Here is a 20,459-nt window from a genome sequence, read left to right as displayed (position 1 = left end):
GACAAATGAAACTGGCTGAATGCGCTAAATTTGTTGCTGGATAATCTAAAACTGTTGGACTTAAGACAGTGACTTTTTTCAGATACAATTTTCTCTGTATCCTTTAACAAATCTGAATATAAAAAAATGCTTACGTGTTTTGCTGCTCGAATTCATATGGAATAGCCCTAGGTGAATTGGGAGAGTACATACTGTAGCTTATCTGGTACGCTCATCTGATTTAAAGTTGCTGGATTTCTTTTTGTGGAGCTGTATGAAAGAAAATGTGTATGCTACAAAGGTTACCAACAAATATGTACTCTACTATTGTAACGAATTGATAGACCTGTAGCACATATCAGAGAACAGAATAGACTGCTGGAAGCTATGCGTGATGATTTACAAAATTAAACAAAAGCCGCCTTATTAATATGCATGTAGTTGTATTTAGAAATGTAAACGTAAACGACGTTGAACATAAAAATAAAAAAATGGTTCAGTATTTAAAAAGTAAAAAGTAATCAATGCGATAAATATAGGCCTACCTGCTTTACAGAAAGTAGCTTCTCAATTCTGGACTCCGTATTCGATATAAACAGACTGATATTTTGAATTTCAAGGAGATTTCTCTGTTTCGTTTTGATGTCAATCATGGATTAGGAACTTATTTTGCATAAATATGTGTTTGAAAATGCTATAACAAATTTAAGAGCTACTTTTGCTAGCTCGAGGTATTCTTGTATACCTTTAAATCAAAGCTGGTCTACGCTCTACCAAAAACAGAGGCTATAGTTTTAACATTCCATCAGTAGGCACATATTTTAGTGAGTCTTTCCTTAAATTTTTTTTTTTTAATTTCAGATAGTTGAACCCAACTGCTTGAAAACGGATTCAATATCCATATGTGAATGTCGTATTTATATTGAATTTCTTTCGGAAAGTACTCAAAAAGCTGTCGTTTAAAATAACTGTGCATCTTCATTGCATTTCCGCATAAACAAACTAATTATTTGTCTATCATACCGTACGTACCTACATTTTCCATGACTTCATTAATACACTGAAATGAACAAAATTTCTTTTTTGTCAATTGATGTCGACCAGAAATCAAGTTTCCTTTTAAATCCGTCTATTTTATCTCTGGCTGTTGGTGTTGCAAACTACTATTCAGAGTATTTTAGTCTTCGAAACTCCTATCAGCAAGGAAGACCAGTCTAACAAGCCAAAGAGAATTTTAAAATAGGTTTGCATATTCCGGTTTCTCCTCTTGCAAGTACAATAGAACTTGGGTGGTGGCCACTAGTACTGAGTAAAATTTTCGTAGTTTTCGATTTTATAGGATTGTTATTTTTCGAATAGGGTTAAGTACCGCTATGGTAGGGGGAGGGGTCGCAAACAAATGTCTTGCCCAAAAGTGGGCCGTGGCTACAAAGAAATTGGGAACCACTGTGCTAGAGATCACTCCCAGACATGCTCGCGCAAAAAGGAGACCTTTTTGAGCCCAATAAAAATCAGTGAATATCGAATAGATCCTAATGTGAAGAACAATAATACGAATATTTTAACTTCTTACCAAACACATTAGAACAATACGAAATATATAGACAGACAAAATCACATCCAAACGAAATTCTCAACACACAACTCAATTTCAGAACACACTCTCTTTGACTCCACATTACACTATACAAACACACCCCCACAGAAAAAACAACAAAAGGCGCCAAGACCACCATCAACCAGTTCTGAAGATGGCCAATAACAGGCTGAAACCAGGTACTGTAATATTTAACACGCGAAAGATATGTAATACATATTCCGAAGTACTTTTTCAGTCTAAATAACACCCTTAATCAGCTTGTGGTGATTTGATCTTACATTTTTAGTCATCCTGTATAATTCAGAATGAGGCGAGAATTCTTCATAATGCATATATGTATGTGTCATTCTTGATCCCATTGAAATATAGCGCTGAGAGCTCATCTGCTATTAAAGCTGTTAGAAATAAACAAGGTTGCAGTGATTGAAAGACTAATGGAGGTCCCATTGCTCACATCAATGGCTAATATTTTGTATCTGCTCTGTAGAGGAAAGCGATTATCGGAATCTGGGATTTAGAATGATTTCAGTGACAGACTTGTCAGGATTATCAACGCTTGGATCAATTTTCTATGAATGGATGTAATAATCCTGAAACGCGTTTCATCCCCACGAGGACGTGTGGTGGTAATATTGTTTCTGTGATGGACTTTCTCTGTTATACATTTAAATCTGCTTCAATTCCCCATCTCTCATGATTATTGATCCAAAACGAACACAGGGTCAGAATTATAAGCCTGCATTCTATCACATTTTAACCCATTAGCATGCGCCTTTTTTAATGGAACACATTACTAAAACAGGTAAATTGATTTGTGAAACATATCAATCTTGACGGCTTCCGCTGTGGCTCTAGTTGTGTAGTTTCTAACTGCATATTCATGGAATCAGATATTCGATTCCCGACAAAGAAGGGGAAATTTATTTCCCTTCCCTCGAGGTCTGTTATGCCTCCTCAAATCTGTTCAATGGCTCTTTAAAATTGAGACCACAGTTAAATTATTTAAGCATATTTCCATCTGACTACGGGGATGGATTGAATTCGTCCTACACTGCAATCTATTTTTATAGGCTATACAACCTGTCAAGGAGTAATAGACAAAATGAGTGGATTTCGATGGTTGAATTTACAACCCCGAAATATCGCAATAGTTGGCTCAGGTAGATCTGTAAAATTCACCAGATTTAACATGTTATGTGAAGCTGTCGTCAACTTAGTTTAATCGACAACTTTTACTAAAATCTCCCAAGCTTTACCGAGATCGATTTATATGTTCAATATCAGGCAGTATGGCTGAATTTACAACCCGGAAATATCGCAATAGTTGGCTCAGGTAGATCTGTAAAATTCACCAGATTTAACATGTTATGTGAAGTTGTCGTCAACTTAGTTTAATCGACAACTTTCAGTAAAATCTTCCAAGCTTTACCGACATCGATTTATTTATATTCATTATCAGGCAATATGGCTGAATTTACAACGCAGAAATATCGCAATAGTTGGCTCAGGTAGATCTGTAAAATTCACCAGATTTAACATGTTATGTGAAGTTGTCGTCAACTTAGTTTAATCGACAACTTTTAGCAAAATCTTCCAAGCTTTACCGACATCGATTTATTTATGTTCATTGTCAGGAAATATGGCTGAATTTACAACCCGGAAATATCGTAATAGTTGGCTCAGGTAGATCTGTAAAATTCGCCAGATTTAACATCTTATCTGAAGTTGTCGTCAACTTAGTTTAATCGACAACTTTTACTAAACTTTTCCGAGCTTTACCGACATCGATTTATTTATGTTCATTATCAGGCAATATATCTCACTTCGCGATATGTGTGTCGTCAGCCTGGTTGGCGCAGTTGGTATAGCGCTGATCTTCTATGCCCGAGGTTGCGGATTCTATCCCTGGCCAGGTCGATGACATTTAAGTTTACTTAAATGCGACATGCTCATATCAGTAGATTTACTGGCATGTAAAAGAACTCCTGCGGGACAAAATTCCGGCATACCGGCGACGCTGATATAACCTCGGCAGTTGCGAACGTCGTTATATAAAAATAACATTTAACATTTATCGATATGTGTCAATGAAAAACAACTGTTTGTATACATCTGAAGTCTGATTAGTGTAATAAGTAGCTAATTGGCGATGTATGAAATGGAGAGGAAAAGGAACTGGCCACCCTACACCATTATCTCCTGGTCTAGTTGCCTCATAAGTGATACTTTCTTGGTATCACTTGTGAGGTTCAGACCTGTCTTCGGACAGTTGATTAAACAGCAAACATAGGGCAGAGAAATTGTAATCTGTTTGTTTGTCTATCTGGTTATCTAAGGTATTAGGCCTATACTTTGTTAATTCTTTTCACTTCTTGTTGATCTATGCCAGTTTTAATTTCTGTGCTTGTACATGATCAAGTAGTTCAGAATATAAACATTTTAAATGTGCTCCTTTTCGTCTTCCACTCTGAATCCGTCATTTAGAATTTCCAATTCCCCATGTTGGTCTATGTACTGAGGAGCGTTTTTTTTTTTATAAAAGTCGCTAAACGCCAAAATTTTCAAAATTGACTTTTTGGTGGTTTTATGTCAACATTTATGTTACGCGTATTCCTGTAAAATCAGTTTTAGCAAACGTCGACAAACGCTGTTGTTATAAGGCATTGAAAACTGGGATCTTATGCAAAACTCGATTTTCGCCTCTTCATTAGTTAAAGCAGAAGTCGATAAACGCCAACCACATTAAAAAGGACAGAATATTTTTGTAAAATTCCTACTTGGGTTAAAAAAGTTTTATTTTATGCAACAGACCACAGTTTGATAGAAATCTATATTTAGAACAACAATGTACATGTAGGCTTTAAAGATTAATAACTCAATTTATTTAAATCTATTTAATTTTTTTTAAATCTAAATTACATTAGAACAACAATATGAAACAGAATATTAACATTTATTTGCCAGGCGTGTAGACAGATCTTGGCTCACGATAGGATTCCTTTTGAACTCAACCAACCAGTCTTTCTCTGCGGGATTAATTTTATTATCGCTGATTGTCAGGTCTTTCTGAACAGCTGTATCTCCGCTTCTAAACGATTGTAGTGAGAGCATATTATTGTAAACTATCATAATATGGAGTCTTTTTCTAGTGATTCTGAAAATTGTACAACTCTTGTCGAAAGTGTAGGTGGTAGGAATTCTAGATCAAAGGTAAATTGCACCTAGAAAAACTATTAAAAAAAAGCCAGAGCTCTCATATTGTGCGTTCATATGAGCTTCCGGTTATACCATAAAACGTATTATATGTCTTTCACGTGTTAAATTCTATGTTACCTTATTAACATGTTTCGGCCTGATATTGGCCATCATCAGAACTGGTCGTTGCTGGTCTTGGCGCCTTTTGTTTTGTTTCCTGTGGGGGTGTGTTTGTGTAGTGTAATGTGAAGTCAAAGAGAGTGTGTGTTCTGAAATTGAGTTGTGTGTTGAGAATTTCATTTGGATGTGTTTTTGTGTGTGAATATTTCGTATTGTTCTAGTGTGTTTAGTTTCTGGCTTTTTGGTTGGATGTGTAGAATTTCCATGTCTGTGTTGATGTCTGTGTATGTGTGGTTAGCATTTGTGATGTATTCTGCATATGTGGAAGTGTTTTGTAATTTTGTTATGGCTGTGATGTGTTCTTTGTAACGTGTTTGAAATGATCTGCCTGTCTGTCCTATGTAGAAGTTGTTGCAGGTGTTACATTTGAGTTTGTAAAACCACTCTGTAGAAGAAATTCGTATTAATATATTTTCTGCAGCAAAAAAAAAAAAAATGAGCGAGAGAGAAAGACAGTCGGATAATCCACCAATCGGTTAATAGGGTGACGGAAAATCGGGGTTCTACTGTAGTGTTAAAAGTTGTGTAATCAAGGTGTATTAAATAATTAGTAAGAACTCGTAGAACCGAATACCTCTTTAAAATATGTAGGCCTACTGTCTATATTTTACACTCAAATATCAAATTACACTCGCTAGTAACTTTCTCTTCATGACTATTGGCAATTTCTTCAGAGGTAAACATAACTGCCAAAAAGTTACTGCCTGTTGCAGTATTTATTAGTATCGAAATTAGAAACAAATATGGCAAAATAAAGTTCAACCTGATAACTATAAAATCAGTATAATCCACTAGCATATGAGGCGTCTAGAATCAAAACCCGCCAAGTCCATTGAAGAAAAAAAAATTAGATAAAGTTATTTTTCTGTGTATCTTCGCATGGCCAATCCAATGCTGGCATTATTTTTCTGCAATATCCGCTGGATTCCTCTGAAAATGCTGGACTAAAGTTAGGGTTAGTTTCAATATCCGCTAGATCCAACTGAGTTTCGGCCATTGTTAGTTTCAAAAACCTCCAAGTCCCTTTCTGCCAATCAGGTTGTGGGACTGCTTTACCCAGCAATCCTCAGCTGTGCGATGTTGATTTATTATTTGTGTGGTTAAGCTCTTGTTAAACCTAATTAAGTTTAATTTCTACTCTAATAATATTCAGTGAAATGGTGGATAGAATGAGCAGTGAGTGAGTGTTCTTACCAATTAATAATTAATTACATAATTTTGTCGGTACTCCTCTTGTGCCCTCCTGCTATACCAGCTTGTAATCATGCTGTTGGCAGTAAATGGAAATCCAACAGTTTAAGTTTGTTGGACATAAAGAAGTTCCATTCCGTTTTCTACTCTTCATCAGATAATCAGCAATATGACAATTTTATTACTGCACAAAATAAAAATATAACAATGATTAGAATGTGCTCTAAATGGTCACTCACTGAAGCACCTCTAACTATTAAAAAAGTGTAAATTACATTTCCTGTGGTTGGGCATTCATTTCTCCCTCCCGATCGCATATTTGGAGTAATCGAAAAAGAAATAAGGAAGGGATTGTCGATAACCAAGAATATAAAGATATTATTGGCAAACATGGAACAGTCTTTAATCTTGAAAATGAAGATGTAGGCCTATCTCTTCAAGACTGGAAGAAAGAGGCAGACATAATTTTAAGATCTCCTGCTATTTTAAGTTCAGTGCCTGTAAAATATTTATTTTAAGACGATCTGCATTGAAAGAACAGATAACTGTGCAAGATGAGTTTAACTATAGAACTGACACCGTTGTTGCAAAGGTAGTAACAAGAAAAAACAATACAATTGAACGTGAAGACTAAGAAGACGAAGAAGAAACTGTTAATCTGGAGGAAGAGGAATGTGACAATATTGTGTAAAATTTGTATGAACTTAAAAAGTGTAACATATATTCAAATTTATACTGCTGTTATGTTTAAAGCATGTGCATAATCATACTTCATGTCTGGGTTTGAGTGCCTACATAATTTGTAAGGTTTAAGTTAAAATGTTTTCCTTTTTGACTAATTTTTATGCTTAGAACTAATTCTCTTACTTTCAAAAGCCTCCAAATACACTTTTCAGTTTCAAAATCAGTTAGGTGCTAATTTAACCTCACGAATTTGTTAGTTTCGATGAAGGGGCAATCCTGTAATTTGTTTGAACGTATCTAATGATAATAAAATACTTGATAAAAGTATTGTTTATATCCCAATAATGTTTATTTATATGGAAACAGTTTTTTCCATTTTCCCACAAATTTTGTTTTATGAACTTGGAGGGTTTTGATTCTAGACGCCTCATATGTAGAAATGGGGGGGGGGGGATGGTAAAGTGAGAAGAGCCGCACTATAGCTTGCAGACAGCAGGACGCGTGCTGGGCTGTACGACCGCGGCCGTGAGTGAAGTGGCAGCGAGAGCGTAAGAAGGCAATGAATCGTGGACATGGCGTATTGATCCGGCCGTCACCCGGCATCCCAGTGGGCGTCTTGCAAACAAAACTAATTCCATCTGCATACCTGCAGTCTCAGACTGCCTCAACAATTGCTGCCGCGACCTCGCATGAAATTCTCCAGCCTTAGGGCCTGTACTACGATCGCCTGTTAAAGCTCCAGATTCGTATACTCCAGTTTAGCAATCTGGAAGTTAAATATTTTGTTCTGTACTACCAGCGGATTTTAACTGCAGGATTGTTATCCGGATGATATAGTAACATTTTTATTACGTTGGCAATGAAGTTACTGAAAATGTAGTGAAATTTATTGCGTTGGTATACCTTTCCCCGCGTATTTCATGTTAATGTTCCGTGTTTATATGGTACTATTTATTTTGAGGTTTTATTGTAAGCATTATTGTTATTATTTATTATAATGCTGAAGCTCCAGCCAAGAAAATAACAGAGTGAAGAACAGAAACTTACACATACTGTATGAAGAAACTTTACATGGAAGCAAAAGGTAAGATTTTAAAGGTTATGTTTCTTTTCGAATAGTAATAATTCCTACAATATGATAATATTTTGGTTTTAATTAGTAGGCCTAAAGAGGACGGGTGCGGGTTCCAGCAAAAGTGCGTTTTTCTCCATAATCATTGTTTTATTCATGTGTAACTGCACAAGAAGTGTAGGTGGCAATTATTTTTGTATTGTAATTAATATTAAGTGTGCTTTCAGTTTGTTGTATAGCCTACATTATTAGTGAATAGGGCCTATTTCGGTAATTTTTTTAGAAATAATGTACTCACGGCTTCAAATCATGGGTCGAAGGCATAGTAACTCGTTTAAAAAGAAACGTTCACTGATACTGATAATAATGAATGCTGTTTTTGGCCTGGGATTTCTAACCAACATTAGTACAGCAAGGTACACTGTTCCTAGCAAATTACCAATATTTCAGTATGTTAGGCCTACGTATTTTACTGTTAGTAAATGGGCGGATATTTTGTATTAGGCCTATAATACCATTCGATCACAGATAGGGCCTAACATTATTTTTTAAAAGAACAGCATGAGGTGGAGAGACGTTTCCACTAAAATGCAATATCTGTTGCTGCTACCAGTTCGACTATAATCACTCACTGTAATGCACATTCAACACCTCGTAAAATAACACAGAAACAGAAGATATTCAGTTTTTTCCAAAGTTTCTATGTACAGTATAGTCATGTTTGATATTGTACTGACAATCGTCCATTAAAAGCTCTTGCTTATTTAAGTATAGAAACTTAGATAAGGGAAAAAGAGAATTACAGTATATCTTCTAATGTTGTAGGTTGCATATGGAATTAACCTAGTTTTACTTCCTTTTTAGTAATATAGAATGAAGCATGGGAAGAATATAGTAACATCAGCACAAATACAAGGACCTGAAAACAGCTGAGAAGCAAATTTGAATTCTTGGAAAAGAACACAAAGAAAATTGCTGCTGCAGAGAGACAATGCAGGCTACAAACAATTGGAGCCCCTCCAACTGAAGCAAAACCAAATCCAAACTTAGCCAAGGTAAGTGATTTAATTCTCCTATCAATTGAGTGATTTCTCAGTTATTTTTATTAATATTCAATGCATAAGTTCACTTATATGTTAATTTATACAATTATTACATAATAAGCAGAGGAAATTGTATAACACAAGTTTGAATTCTTTTTATTTATTTATTTATTTATTTATTCATTCACTCATTTATTTACTTACTTTTGTTACAGCCGAAGTAGTAACTAAACCAAGTTCCACTGATACCAGTGCAGCTAATAACACGAATGAGGTTAGTGTGTAAGGAATTAAGAGTCAGAAGAAGAGATGATGAGCTTTAGAGATAAAAGAAAATATTAGATTCTTGAAAATTGTTATACAAATTTAATTTAATGTCGTTATTACTTTATAATACTATTATTTCTATTATTACCATTCAGGTTCACAGTGCAATTCTTTAGTTTTTGAAGTGAAACTGGACATCCCAACAATATCTCCAGGTAATTTGATTTATACTACAAAACATTCTTTCACATTCTACGTATGATCCTTTTCCAATCTGAAATAGCTGTAACATGTAAACACATTTTCAGCCAACATGTTGAAAATAAAACTAACACACATACTATATGAAATCTGCAGCAAGCAGTAGATAAATTAGATGCAAAAGTTAAAAAAAAAAAAAATGTTAAAATATAAATTGTACATAATGATGAAATGGTCACAAGAAATGGATGTCATAAAAACTAAACATCATTGTATTATAATATTATGTGGGATTTGAGTGGGAATTTGAAATTTATAAATGTAGGCCTAAAAATAGAAAGTACACTAAACTGAAGAATTTATTTTGAGATTTCTCTGTAATGGGTTTGTAATTAGATTAGGCCACATTATGTTAAGTTATATTTCAATTTTACCGTGAGGATTCTCATTTTGAAACTTGTGAATGATTTTTTGTGTACAGAAAAACTGAACAATATCTTTTCATAAGGTAAAACAGAAACTGACTACACTCTATTTACAATAGAACTATTTGCTTGGTTTTCTCTCTCTCTCTTTTTTATTGCAGCTTCACTTTCTTATTGTTAAAAATGAGTTTGGATTAATAGCACGTTAGAAAATACAATACTGTTACAGCTGCTGACTTTGAAGTGTCCACACATTTATGATAAAACATCATCTTTCTCCAGAATTAAATATCTTATGAATTAATTCCACTCTTAAAATATTACAGAGTCAGCTGGTGCAGCAGGTGAAGGTCTTCCACTGTACGGGTATTTACACAGTGTAATGAAAGTAAGTTTTAAGTGAAATTACTGGTTTATTCAGTGTAGGTAGTGTAGGCTAAACTCAGAAAGATCTGAATATAAGCATATATCCCTCTCTTAAATATTTCAGCTGATAATGGGATAATAGCTGATCGAGTTACACCCCAAGGATGCTTAAAAAAAAAAAGAAAGAAAAAGCAAGCCCCTGAGGAATGCATTAGCCACATTGAAAAATCTTTCTCCATCTGTGAACTGTAAGTTTAATGTTGACTTACTTTTACTTGAGATGTTAGAAATTCATGAACTTCAGTACTATTACAGTGATTTCTTTAAAAAATACATTAGTTGAAAGTTGGATGCTAACATTATAACAAAGAATGATTTGAAATAAAAGTAAGTCATGTCCTCATGTTTGGAAAGAGATGGGGTTTGGAATATCAAAAGTAACATTTGGAGTTTTTATCATCAGTGTACGTCTTGTGCATTCTTACAATTGGAATTGTGTAAAGTTTCCGCTGAATTGAAGACTGCGTGGGAAATTATACGGATTCTCCAAGAAAATGCAAACCAAATAGCTACCAACCAAGCCCACACAATGGCGCCTAGGCATAATGTTTCCACTGTTGAAACTTGGTCTCAACCTGATCGAAAAAGAGGTAGAAATATTCGCACCAGCCTTGTGGAAAATATACCCACAAGTAATAGATTTACTCCTCTACAATACGAAGAACGGCATCAGATGAGTGAAGAAGGGAAAAAAGTTGATGGAGAAGGAAGTAGGCCAATAGCAGCGAAAGCAGTGAAGCAAACCAGTTCCAGTAGGCCTAATTTTAGCACACGTAAAAAACATAAAATACTGGTAATAGGTGATAGTCATGCCAGAGGGTGTGCATCTGAGCTAAGGTTACAGGTGAATAAATATACGGAAGTGAGTGGTTTAGTAAAGCCTGGTATGTGCCTGGACGTTATAACAACTTCAGCAAAAGAAGAGATGAAGAAAATGACCAAAAAAGACACGGTAGTGATCTGGGGAGGTTCCAATGATATAGCCAGGAACAACACAGACAATGGACTACGTCATCTACAACAATTTGTGGAAAGAAATGACCAAACCAATATCATAGTAATGAACGCTCTACATAGACATGACCTTCCTACAACATCATGTGTCAACAGTGAGGTTGTAAATTTCAATAGGAAACTGAAAAAGAGACTAAAAGTGTACAATCATGTAAAGGTAAATGAAATAGACTTAAATAGAGACAATTTCACTAGACATGGCTTACATTTGAACGGTAAAGGAAAGGAGGCAGCAGTGAGAAAAATAGCAGCGATATTACATAGCAAGTTAATACTCCCGAGTACCCCCATTGCTCTTCAGTGGAATGACGATCAGTCCCAGGGATTGGATCAGCCAAATGATGAGACCTGCACGAGAGCTTCTTCGCGATCTAGTAAAGCACCTGCTCGTCTTCAGGATTCTTTATGTCCAAGTTTATCCCGGAAGAAGAGACAAAGGAGTCTGTCAGAGGAGAAGCTGTCGTCACCTGGACTGGATTTGAATTTGGGGGAATTGGAACTACCTCTTCAATGGAAGTCCGACTCGATGGTAGATAATGAAGAAAATCGATGCCTCCAAGAAAGTCTTCAGAGCCCGGAAGCGGCAACTAGATCCTCGGCTCGACTTGTGAAGACGCCTGCCCATCTACGTGATTTTTTATACCAGGGCCACTCACGGAGATTGGAACCACAGACCTAAATAGTGCATGTAAACTTAGCTCTTTCTCATTTGCTGATAAAAAGACTTCTTATAATGCTAACAAAATGGCCTCTGTCACATTAATGCATCAAAATTTTCAGTGCATTAGAAATAAGCTGTATCAATTAGAAATAATCATAAACCATGATTTAAAGAAGTTAGATATCTTATGCTGTACAGAGCACTGGCTAAACACAAAGGAAATAACATACTGTCATATTCCAGATTTCAACCTTTCAAGTTACTTCTGTCGGGACACTTACAAAAATGGAGGAACAGCTATTTTTGTGAGACAACATTTATCACATATAGAAAAAAAGAATACGTATTATCTAAACCAAGACAAAGTATTCGAACATGCTGTGACTGAAATTAGCGGTCAGGATTATAATTTAACTGTAGTGTGTGTCTATAGGTCCCCAGATGGCTGTATAAAAACCTTTTTAGAAAAGTTTGAACTTCTTTTAAATCACCTAAAAAGCAAAAAGAAACAATTAATTTTGTGCGGTGACTTCAACATAGATTTTTTAAATAGTGATGCTACCATAACAGAATTCAGATCGCTAATTCGATCATATAATCTGATAGAAACAATAGACACTCCAACTAGAATAGCCTCTAATTCTAAAACATGCCTAGACCAAATAATTATTGACCATGATTCTTATCCATTCTCAGTAGGAAATATTGATATGGGTATCGCAGACCACAATGCTATATTCTTAAATATTTATGCATTTGAAAACCCTAAACCAAATAGCATTAAGCCAATTAGGTATAAAAGATCTTTTAATGATGAAAACGTTGAATATTTTAAACGTTTGCTAAGCAAAGAAAATTGGATTGAAGTAACCAACTTAACAGATGTGGATGCGAAAACAAACGAATTTATAAACTCAATAACTCATTATTTTGATGTTGCTTTTCCACTAAAAAAATGTACACTTACAAATAAGCAGTTCAACAATTCAAAAAATTGGATAACGAAGGGGATTGTAACTTCTTGTAGGAGGAAAAAGGAGTTATATAAATTGTGCCAAATTACAAATAGCCTAGATCTTAAATTACATTATAAACGATATACCAGCATATTAAAGAAAGTTATACATGCAGCTAAACTGAAATTCAATGGAGAATTCATTATGAAAGCACAGAACAGAGGTAAAGCTATATGGGAAGTTGTAAAGAAAGAAACTTGTAAAAATACCAAAGTCTCAAATCAAGACTTTTCAATAATACATAATGGTCAAACAATTCAAAATTCCTTCGAAATAGCTGAAATTTTTAATAAATTTTTTGCAAATGTAGCAGACAATCCTAATAACCAGGTAACAGGTAGTCAGGAAACAACCTTACATGGAACAGGAAATGTAAACACCATATTTCTATCTCCCGTGACTGCAGATGAAATTCTCGATATAATAAAAAAACTAAAAAATAATCTTTCCTGTGGACCTGATGACATTCCGGATGGTATTGTAAAGAAATGTGCCGTACTACTAGTAGCTCCACTAGTAAACATCTGCAATTCATCTTTAATTAGTGGTAAATTTCCCGAACAATTCAAACTCGCAAAAGTATGTCCTATATTTAAGAAGGGAGATAAACAAAATATTAACAACTATAGGCCGATATCTCTATTATCTACATTCTCCAAAATCCTTGAAAAAGTTATGTATAATAGATTAGTTCGGTTTTTAGATTGCAATGGTGCACTATCTAATGCTCAATTTGGATTTCAAAAAGGCAAAGGAATTAATAACGCCATATTCACTTTCACGGAATTTATTCTAAATTCAAAAGACAACAAGAATCAAACAGTTGGGCTATTCCTGGACCTGAGCAAAGCATTTGACACAGTTGACCACATGATACTGATCCAGAAACTACAATGGTTTGGCATAAGGGGGTTAGCTAAAAGTTGGTTTGTTTCTTACCTAAGTGCAAGGCAACAATTTGTTGAAATAGGCTCAATGAAATCATATCCCACTATCATGAAAAGCGGGGTGCCCCAGGGTTCCATACTTGGCCCAATTCTATTTCTCCTGTATATAAACGACCTTCCCTCAAGGATAACACAAGCTAAAACCGTTCTCTTTGCAGATGACACCAATATTGTTTTCAATGCTCTTGATAAAAATAATTTACAGGAGAAAATAAATGAAACCTCAAGACAACTAGAACAGTGGTTAGCTAGCAATAGACTAAAACTGAATGTCAGTAAAACCGTTTGTATGTATTTCAGTCAGAAACAACTACATGACTCCATTGAAATACTACTTAATAATACTGGAATAAAGGACGTCGATTGTACAAAATTTTTAGGGATATGGATTGATTCCAACCTCACGTGGGAAAGTCATATTCAATTCTTAACTGATAAACTAAGTCGTTTGTGTTATGCTTTCCGTGTCCTAACCAATATAACTCCCAAGGAACTACTTAGAGCGGTTTACTTTGGCTATGTTCACTCTGTATTATCATATGGGATAATTATCTGGGGGTCATCATCAAAACTTGCACAAGTGTTTAGACTGCAAAAGAGAATATTGAAAATTATAAAGAAAGTACCTATTCGCTCGGATAGTAAAAAAATATTCAAAGAGTTTGATATTTTGCCCCTACCTTGTATTTACATTCTTGAAACAGTCTGTTTCATCCACCAAAATTATGATAGTTTTAAAATAAACTCTGATTATCACAACTACAGCACAAGAACATGCAATAATTTACATTTTAATCATCATAGGTTATCCAAAAGTCTCAATAGCTTATCACATACAGGGATAAGACTTTACAACAAACTCCCTGCTGAAACTAAAGCCCTTAACTATGCTAGATTTAAAAAGTCAGTGAAACATATTTTACTTTTCCACATGCCTTTTACTGTCAATGAGTATCTTAGTTTAGCACTCCAAATTTAGCTTACAGTAGTTAGTATCTCCTTTTGTGTTTACTGCTCTTCTTTTCTATCTGATTCATGTCTGGGGTGAGACTGCCCAAGAAGATAAGGAAACCAAGAACCTTGTACAAGTAATGGTCTGAAGAAAACTGTGGAGAATTGACTTCATTACTGAATGTATTGATTGTATATTATTTGTATATTATTGTAGACATCTTGTATGTCGGAAAAACATGTATGTAACCGCATATTTATTATGTATTCACTCTGACGATGCCATGAAATCATTGTATTTCCTAAGGCTAATAAATATCTATCTATCTATCTATCTATTACTTTTTCCTCCTCTTTAATGGGTGGTCCATCTACAAGGACATCTTCAATTAGTGGCAGAAAGTAAATGCTACAATAATCACCCATTCTTTATGTTTTAACAAAATATATGTTTAATTTTGTTGACCAGATTTGTTTGACCTGGATGACTGGGAGATTACTTCTTCTCATCCTTCTAATGGAGTGATAATCTCTTGCAGCTGTTCTTGATCCCTGTGGTCTCTGGCCTCTGCTTTATCTGCTAGTCTTCAGGATTAGGTTCGAGTCAGGTGATAATTATTAACTAATCTAAGGTTTCTGGTTGGGTTCGGGTCTGGTTCAGATCAGGCCGAGATGGGCCGGGCCTAAGAATTATGGCCCGTGCAGATCTCTAACATATGGGGCTTATAGCTGAAGTTGGCTCTGCCACAGTTTTCCAAGTTTTGTGTATTTGCATATGTATTTGTGTTGTGTTTAATTACAGTTACTATGTACTCTTATGTATTAGCCTGTATATTATTAATTTGTAAATATGACATGTACCATAGCATATATAATGAGACAGTGGATGTAATACATGATTATGCTTATTGTGTCTCCTGAAAAATGTCGTGTTTTGTTCACACAAAATAAATAAATAAATTTTAAATTTAATTGCAGCTATAGTGCATCTCTCTTGTTTTAAGTACACATTCACAGAGTACCTGAATACAATTGAAGCGTCAGCTGGAACAACGTTGTAAGTTACAAAATTTTCATTCGGTGTGTTTCCGTGTAATAATGTTGTATGTCATGTTACCTTGCTATACTCCTTGGCTTGCAACTGTCCATCAATGCAGTACGTGAAATTTGTCCACTCAAAAGTTTGCTACCCTCATAAGAACAAAGTTGTACGCATATACACATTTTTGCAGCTCCTGTAAATTTTACCAAATATAATTTATAATGTTGTTCCAGCCGACGCTTCAATTAATGTGCCTCTTGAAAAATGTTGTTTTACCATATTTTGCTTATGTAAAATAAATTTGAATTGCAGATACAGTGCATTTTTATTGTTTTAAATAGCCTACAGTGTACCTGGTCATAATTTTTAAAATGTATTTATCAAACCTTTGTGTTTGAATCATCTTAGCCTGTTAAGACATCACTGTGAGGGATCCAAGCAATAAAATATATATAAAAAGTAACGATATGAATATGTTTGCATACATGAATCACTAGGCCTAGCGTGAATGAAACAGCTCCCTTGCAAAACATAAATGCCAATTCCAAAACTTTCAGGAAATGAAGAAAAACTGTCACGTCTAAAATTTAATAAACTGTTACAGTTTGTTAAATAATAATAATACTGTATATAGCAAGCATATCTTAAGTCTGATTAATGAAATATGTTAGGCCTACTCCTACTGGTGAGCGATATATGCAAGGAAGGAGAAGGGAACTTGCCACCCTACCACATTATCTCCTGACAGTTGTCTCATGAGCAGACATCGGATTCTAGGGCAAATGCCTATTTTGTTTCTTTAGGAGAAAAGTAAAAATAATTATTAATATTTGTGTTTCATGGAAATTGAAAGGTATTCAAAGAGTTTTATAGTGCTCTAAAATGCCCTAAAACGGTTATTAGAGCCTAATTTGTTAATATTCGCCTAAAAATGCCTAACTCACTGTAAAGTTTCGCATTTTACTCTTACTTTTTATAATTTATACATGCATTCACTGCGAAATTTAAGGCATTTAAAAAGTGGAAAGTTTGCTTCACACCGGCCATGAAACCATTGATAAAGGAAACAAAATGTTTTGAATCTCACGACACTCGCAATAGATTTCACCGAATTTAACATGTTTGGAGGCATAAATGCCGACAAAGAACCAACCTTAGTTTTGAAGCAGGCAACAATCACAACATGTGCTGCTACTGATTCAGAGATATTCTATACTATAAAAATGACTGTTTTCGGTCTGAAACCGATTAGCTGTACTGCCCTTCAGAGTGTCATAAAATCACAATTTTTGGAGAAAGAGTGTTTTTGAAATATTTATGAAAAGTCGTAAAACTGCGAATTAATAGGGTAAACCATTACAAAATATTTAAAAGAAAGGCCCTCCTAGTGTTAACACTACCAGGAAATGCAACAATAAGTGGAACTTTGTATTTTTGTCCAATTGAATCTCAATAACAACGGTTCATTTGAATGCTCGTTAACAGTTGCTCTTTCCCTCACCTTATTTGTGTTGAGAAGTTTTGAGCGGTAGGGCGTTTTCCTGTGAAGTTTAACGCGATAATGCCGAAAAATATAAGTGCAAAATCTACATTGATCCGGCAATGGCTAACAGAATATTCAGAATTCACTTATGATGGAAAAATAATATTCTGCAAGATTTGTAGCAAACAGGTATGTAACAATAGTTGAAATATATAAATTCTATTAATTTTAATGAGTAGGCCTATAATATTTATACATTGACTGAGCTATCCTGAGGTATAATTCTTTTTAAGACCACTACACTTTAACCTTTTGAATTCTCCAGTCAAACGTATGTACTCATAATATTCAGTTCTTCCTTACAACTTTGATAGCAATTGCCGGGATGATATTCTTATATTCTAATTGCTTAGCTGGCAGCTTTTCACGCTACTAATTTAGCTTCTTCTGCATGAAAGCGTGTGTGAAAGCAGTGAAAGATTATCTGAATGACTCACGAGTGAAAAACGATATTGCCTACATAACATCAAACTTTTCTTTCATACCTGCAAGCATTGAACAACTAGAAAGTGAAAAACAATCTCTTTGTAGCCAAATAGCAATAGTAAAGGAAGCTCAAGTGAACATACATTCTGCTTTGGGCGAAACTGGGAAAAAAGTTAAAAATAAGTGGGACAACGTATTAAATAAGAATGTAGGATTTTCATTGTTGGAAAAAGTATCAAGAGTGATATCGGGGGAAAGTGTAAATGTTCCAGTAAGTATTGATGTTTCTATTGTACCTAATTTAAAATTTGCGCCTCTCACATCAGTTTCGGTTGAAATAAGTTTTTCTGCTTTCAAAATGATTCTCAGTGACAAAAGGCAAAGGTTAACTGTGGAGAATTTAGAAAAAATTCTGGTGGTGTACTGTGCAGATAATTATAATAAAGTCTGAGCATGGAACTGAATTTCAATAACTTAAAATGAGTAATCTTGATATCAATAATCATTATTTCATTAGTTTCAATATATTAAATTTGTGCAGCTCTGTTTATAAATACAATATAGTATTCTTTTTTAATGTTTAAACATACTTTTTTGTGCGTATTTTAGTGTATAACTAAAAATTTCAGTGAAAGAAATAAGTATGATACCTTGATGTGCCTAAAATGCCTATTTTCATTAAAATAGAGCCTAATTTTACAAATTTTGAGCTTATTTTAGGCGCCTAAAACTGCAATTTTTAGTGCCTAAAAATCCGATGTCTACTCATGAGTGATGCCTTATTGGTATTCCAATCTATCTTCGGAGAGTTGACTAAACAACTAGCAGACACAAAATGAAACAGTTCTAGGAAAACTTTAATCAAGACCTATAATATATACATAAAACCTGTATTAAAATACTATTCAGAAGTATTCGTAACAGCATCAAAAAGAGACAGAATCCCTTGGGGGGGGGGGGGAAATAAGCCTTGCACTTAATTACTGGAGCAAATAAAACTACTCCCAATGAAGCATTAAAAGTCATCACTTCAATTAAACCAAGCAGCAAATGCAGCACTAGCTCGATTGACAACAGTTCCTGCTGTAACTTCGTGGACCCCACAAAAATCTCCTACTGTTGTCAATGTTCTCCCAGTGGCATAGAATCTCAATACCAGTAGTAGTTGGTCCATTGGAGGTAAGGCATTATTTCTGGAAAAATGTATAAACAATGAGATTTGGTTACAACTTTACCGGTAAATCTTTACAATAGCGTTACCAAAAGAAGGCAAGGACTCCCTACAGGATAGCCTGGAAGAGAGAGGTTTGGATGTAGTTTTGACATTTTTTTTTAGACAATTGTAAATATATGCAAATCATACTAACCTGTCACTAACTCGATCTTACGAAAACTTGTCTTTTCCTTTAATTAGTAAGAAAACACAGTAATGAAATGAATGTGTTGCCCTTCCCTGCTGCCTACTCTTCTATCTCGATAGAACGATCCCGCCTACCCGTACCTCTCCACCGCACTCCACTTTCACAGCAACTTTCCACCTTTATTTGGGAAATTGGTGTCGGCACTCAATTTTTCTTTCGTTTATGGTACATATGACTTGACTAGAACCCAAATATGTGAATACATTTGTATCGTAATGTGGTAACGCAATTGTGAAGAAATGGTAGTTTACCATATAAAGGATTTTGATATATTATATACTGTTATTATTTTTTATATAAAAGTATTTTGAAACTGTTATTATTGTAGGTTACCCTATATTATTATATCAATCACCTTCATACCTTGTAAGGGCAACAGAACACCTGTATGAAGCAACATTCTAACCTCACTTCTACTGTATTACAGGTTACTGTACTTCAAAGTAATTATTATAGTGTTATTATATACAAAATATTGATGTAATACCTACCGAAATAGTGTAGCTTATTATTAACTGTGTACTTACGAGCTGTGTCTTGTTTCAGTTGATAATTGATTTCATGTAGTAGGTATCGTTATTCGAAACTGTCTAAAAAATTTCTCGTCATCCCATTCTTCAAAATTATTTGGACGGGGCCTAATTCGTTTTGCTGTTCTGATATAACGAAGCATCTGCTCCAGAACTTATCATCAGAATCAGTATCAAAATTAAATTGATCCTTCAAATCACCAGCTGTACAACGTGCAGCCATCTTGATTTCAACACCGAGTTCCAACCTCCGGATAACGCCAATCTGCTACTCTGCCTCCCGGATTGCTAATCTGGAAGTTTAGCCTCCAGATTGCACATAACCAAAAGTCGTAGTACGCAATTACAACCCAACTTCCGGATAAATATGCCATCTGCCGGATAAGTTTAAACTAGAACTTTATCCGAGAGTCGTAGTACAGGCCCTTAGAAACCTATTCTGTTTATCGTCATGCCAAGTGCCGAGAAGGTAATGTGATGCCACCGCAGAAATTGACTTCGAAATTTGACGGAGATATAGGGTTGCAGGTATAGGTAGGGTTTGTTCTTGCCCTCGGAAGCAATAAAATAAAAAGAGAAAGGAAACGTTATAAATGTGATAATTTATCCAGGAAAGATAAGTTCTTACATGTTTTATGCAACAAA

General features: G+C 34.8%; 2 long non-coding RNA genes across 5 annotated transcripts; one reads left to right on the top strand and one right to left on the bottom strand.

Annotated features, from left to right (window-relative positions):
• The first annotated feature begins 7,616 nt into the window (after nt 1–7,616).
• Nucleotides 7,617–10,645, top strand: LOC138712116 (uncharacterized). Of its 4 annotated transcripts, none has more exons than XR_011335637.1 (4): nt 7,617–8,956; nt 9,160–9,218; nt 9,367–9,426; nt 10,164–10,645. It is a non-coding gene; the product is annotated as an uncharacterized lncRNA (long non-coding RNA). The 4 variants fall into 4 exon arrangements; XR_011335638.1 differs by having other exon boundaries at nt 7,620–8,078; nt 8,766–8,956; nt 9,367–10,645; XR_011335636.1 differs by having other exon boundaries at nt 7,622–7,913; nt 8,766–8,956; nt 9,367–10,645.
• Nucleotides 10,646–16,194: 5,549 nt separating this feature from the next.
• Nucleotides 16,195–20,234, bottom strand: LOC138712117 (uncharacterized). Its single transcript, XR_011335639.1, has 2 exons — nt 19,812–20,234; nt 16,195–19,056 (listed from the first exon to the last, which is right to left on the bottom strand). It is a non-coding gene; the product is annotated as an uncharacterized lncRNA (long non-coding RNA).
• Nucleotides 20,235–20,459: the final 225 nt, after the last annotated feature.

Source organism: Periplaneta americana, chromosome 13 (assembly GCF_040183065.1).
Source record: "Periplaneta americana isolate PAMFEO1 chromosome 13, P.americana_PAMFEO1_priV1, whole genome shotgun sequence".
Lineage (NCBI taxonomy): Eukaryota > Metazoa > Arthropoda > Insecta > Blattodea > Blattidae > Periplaneta > Periplaneta americana.
This window is presented reverse-complemented; position numbering and strand designations above follow the sequence as displayed.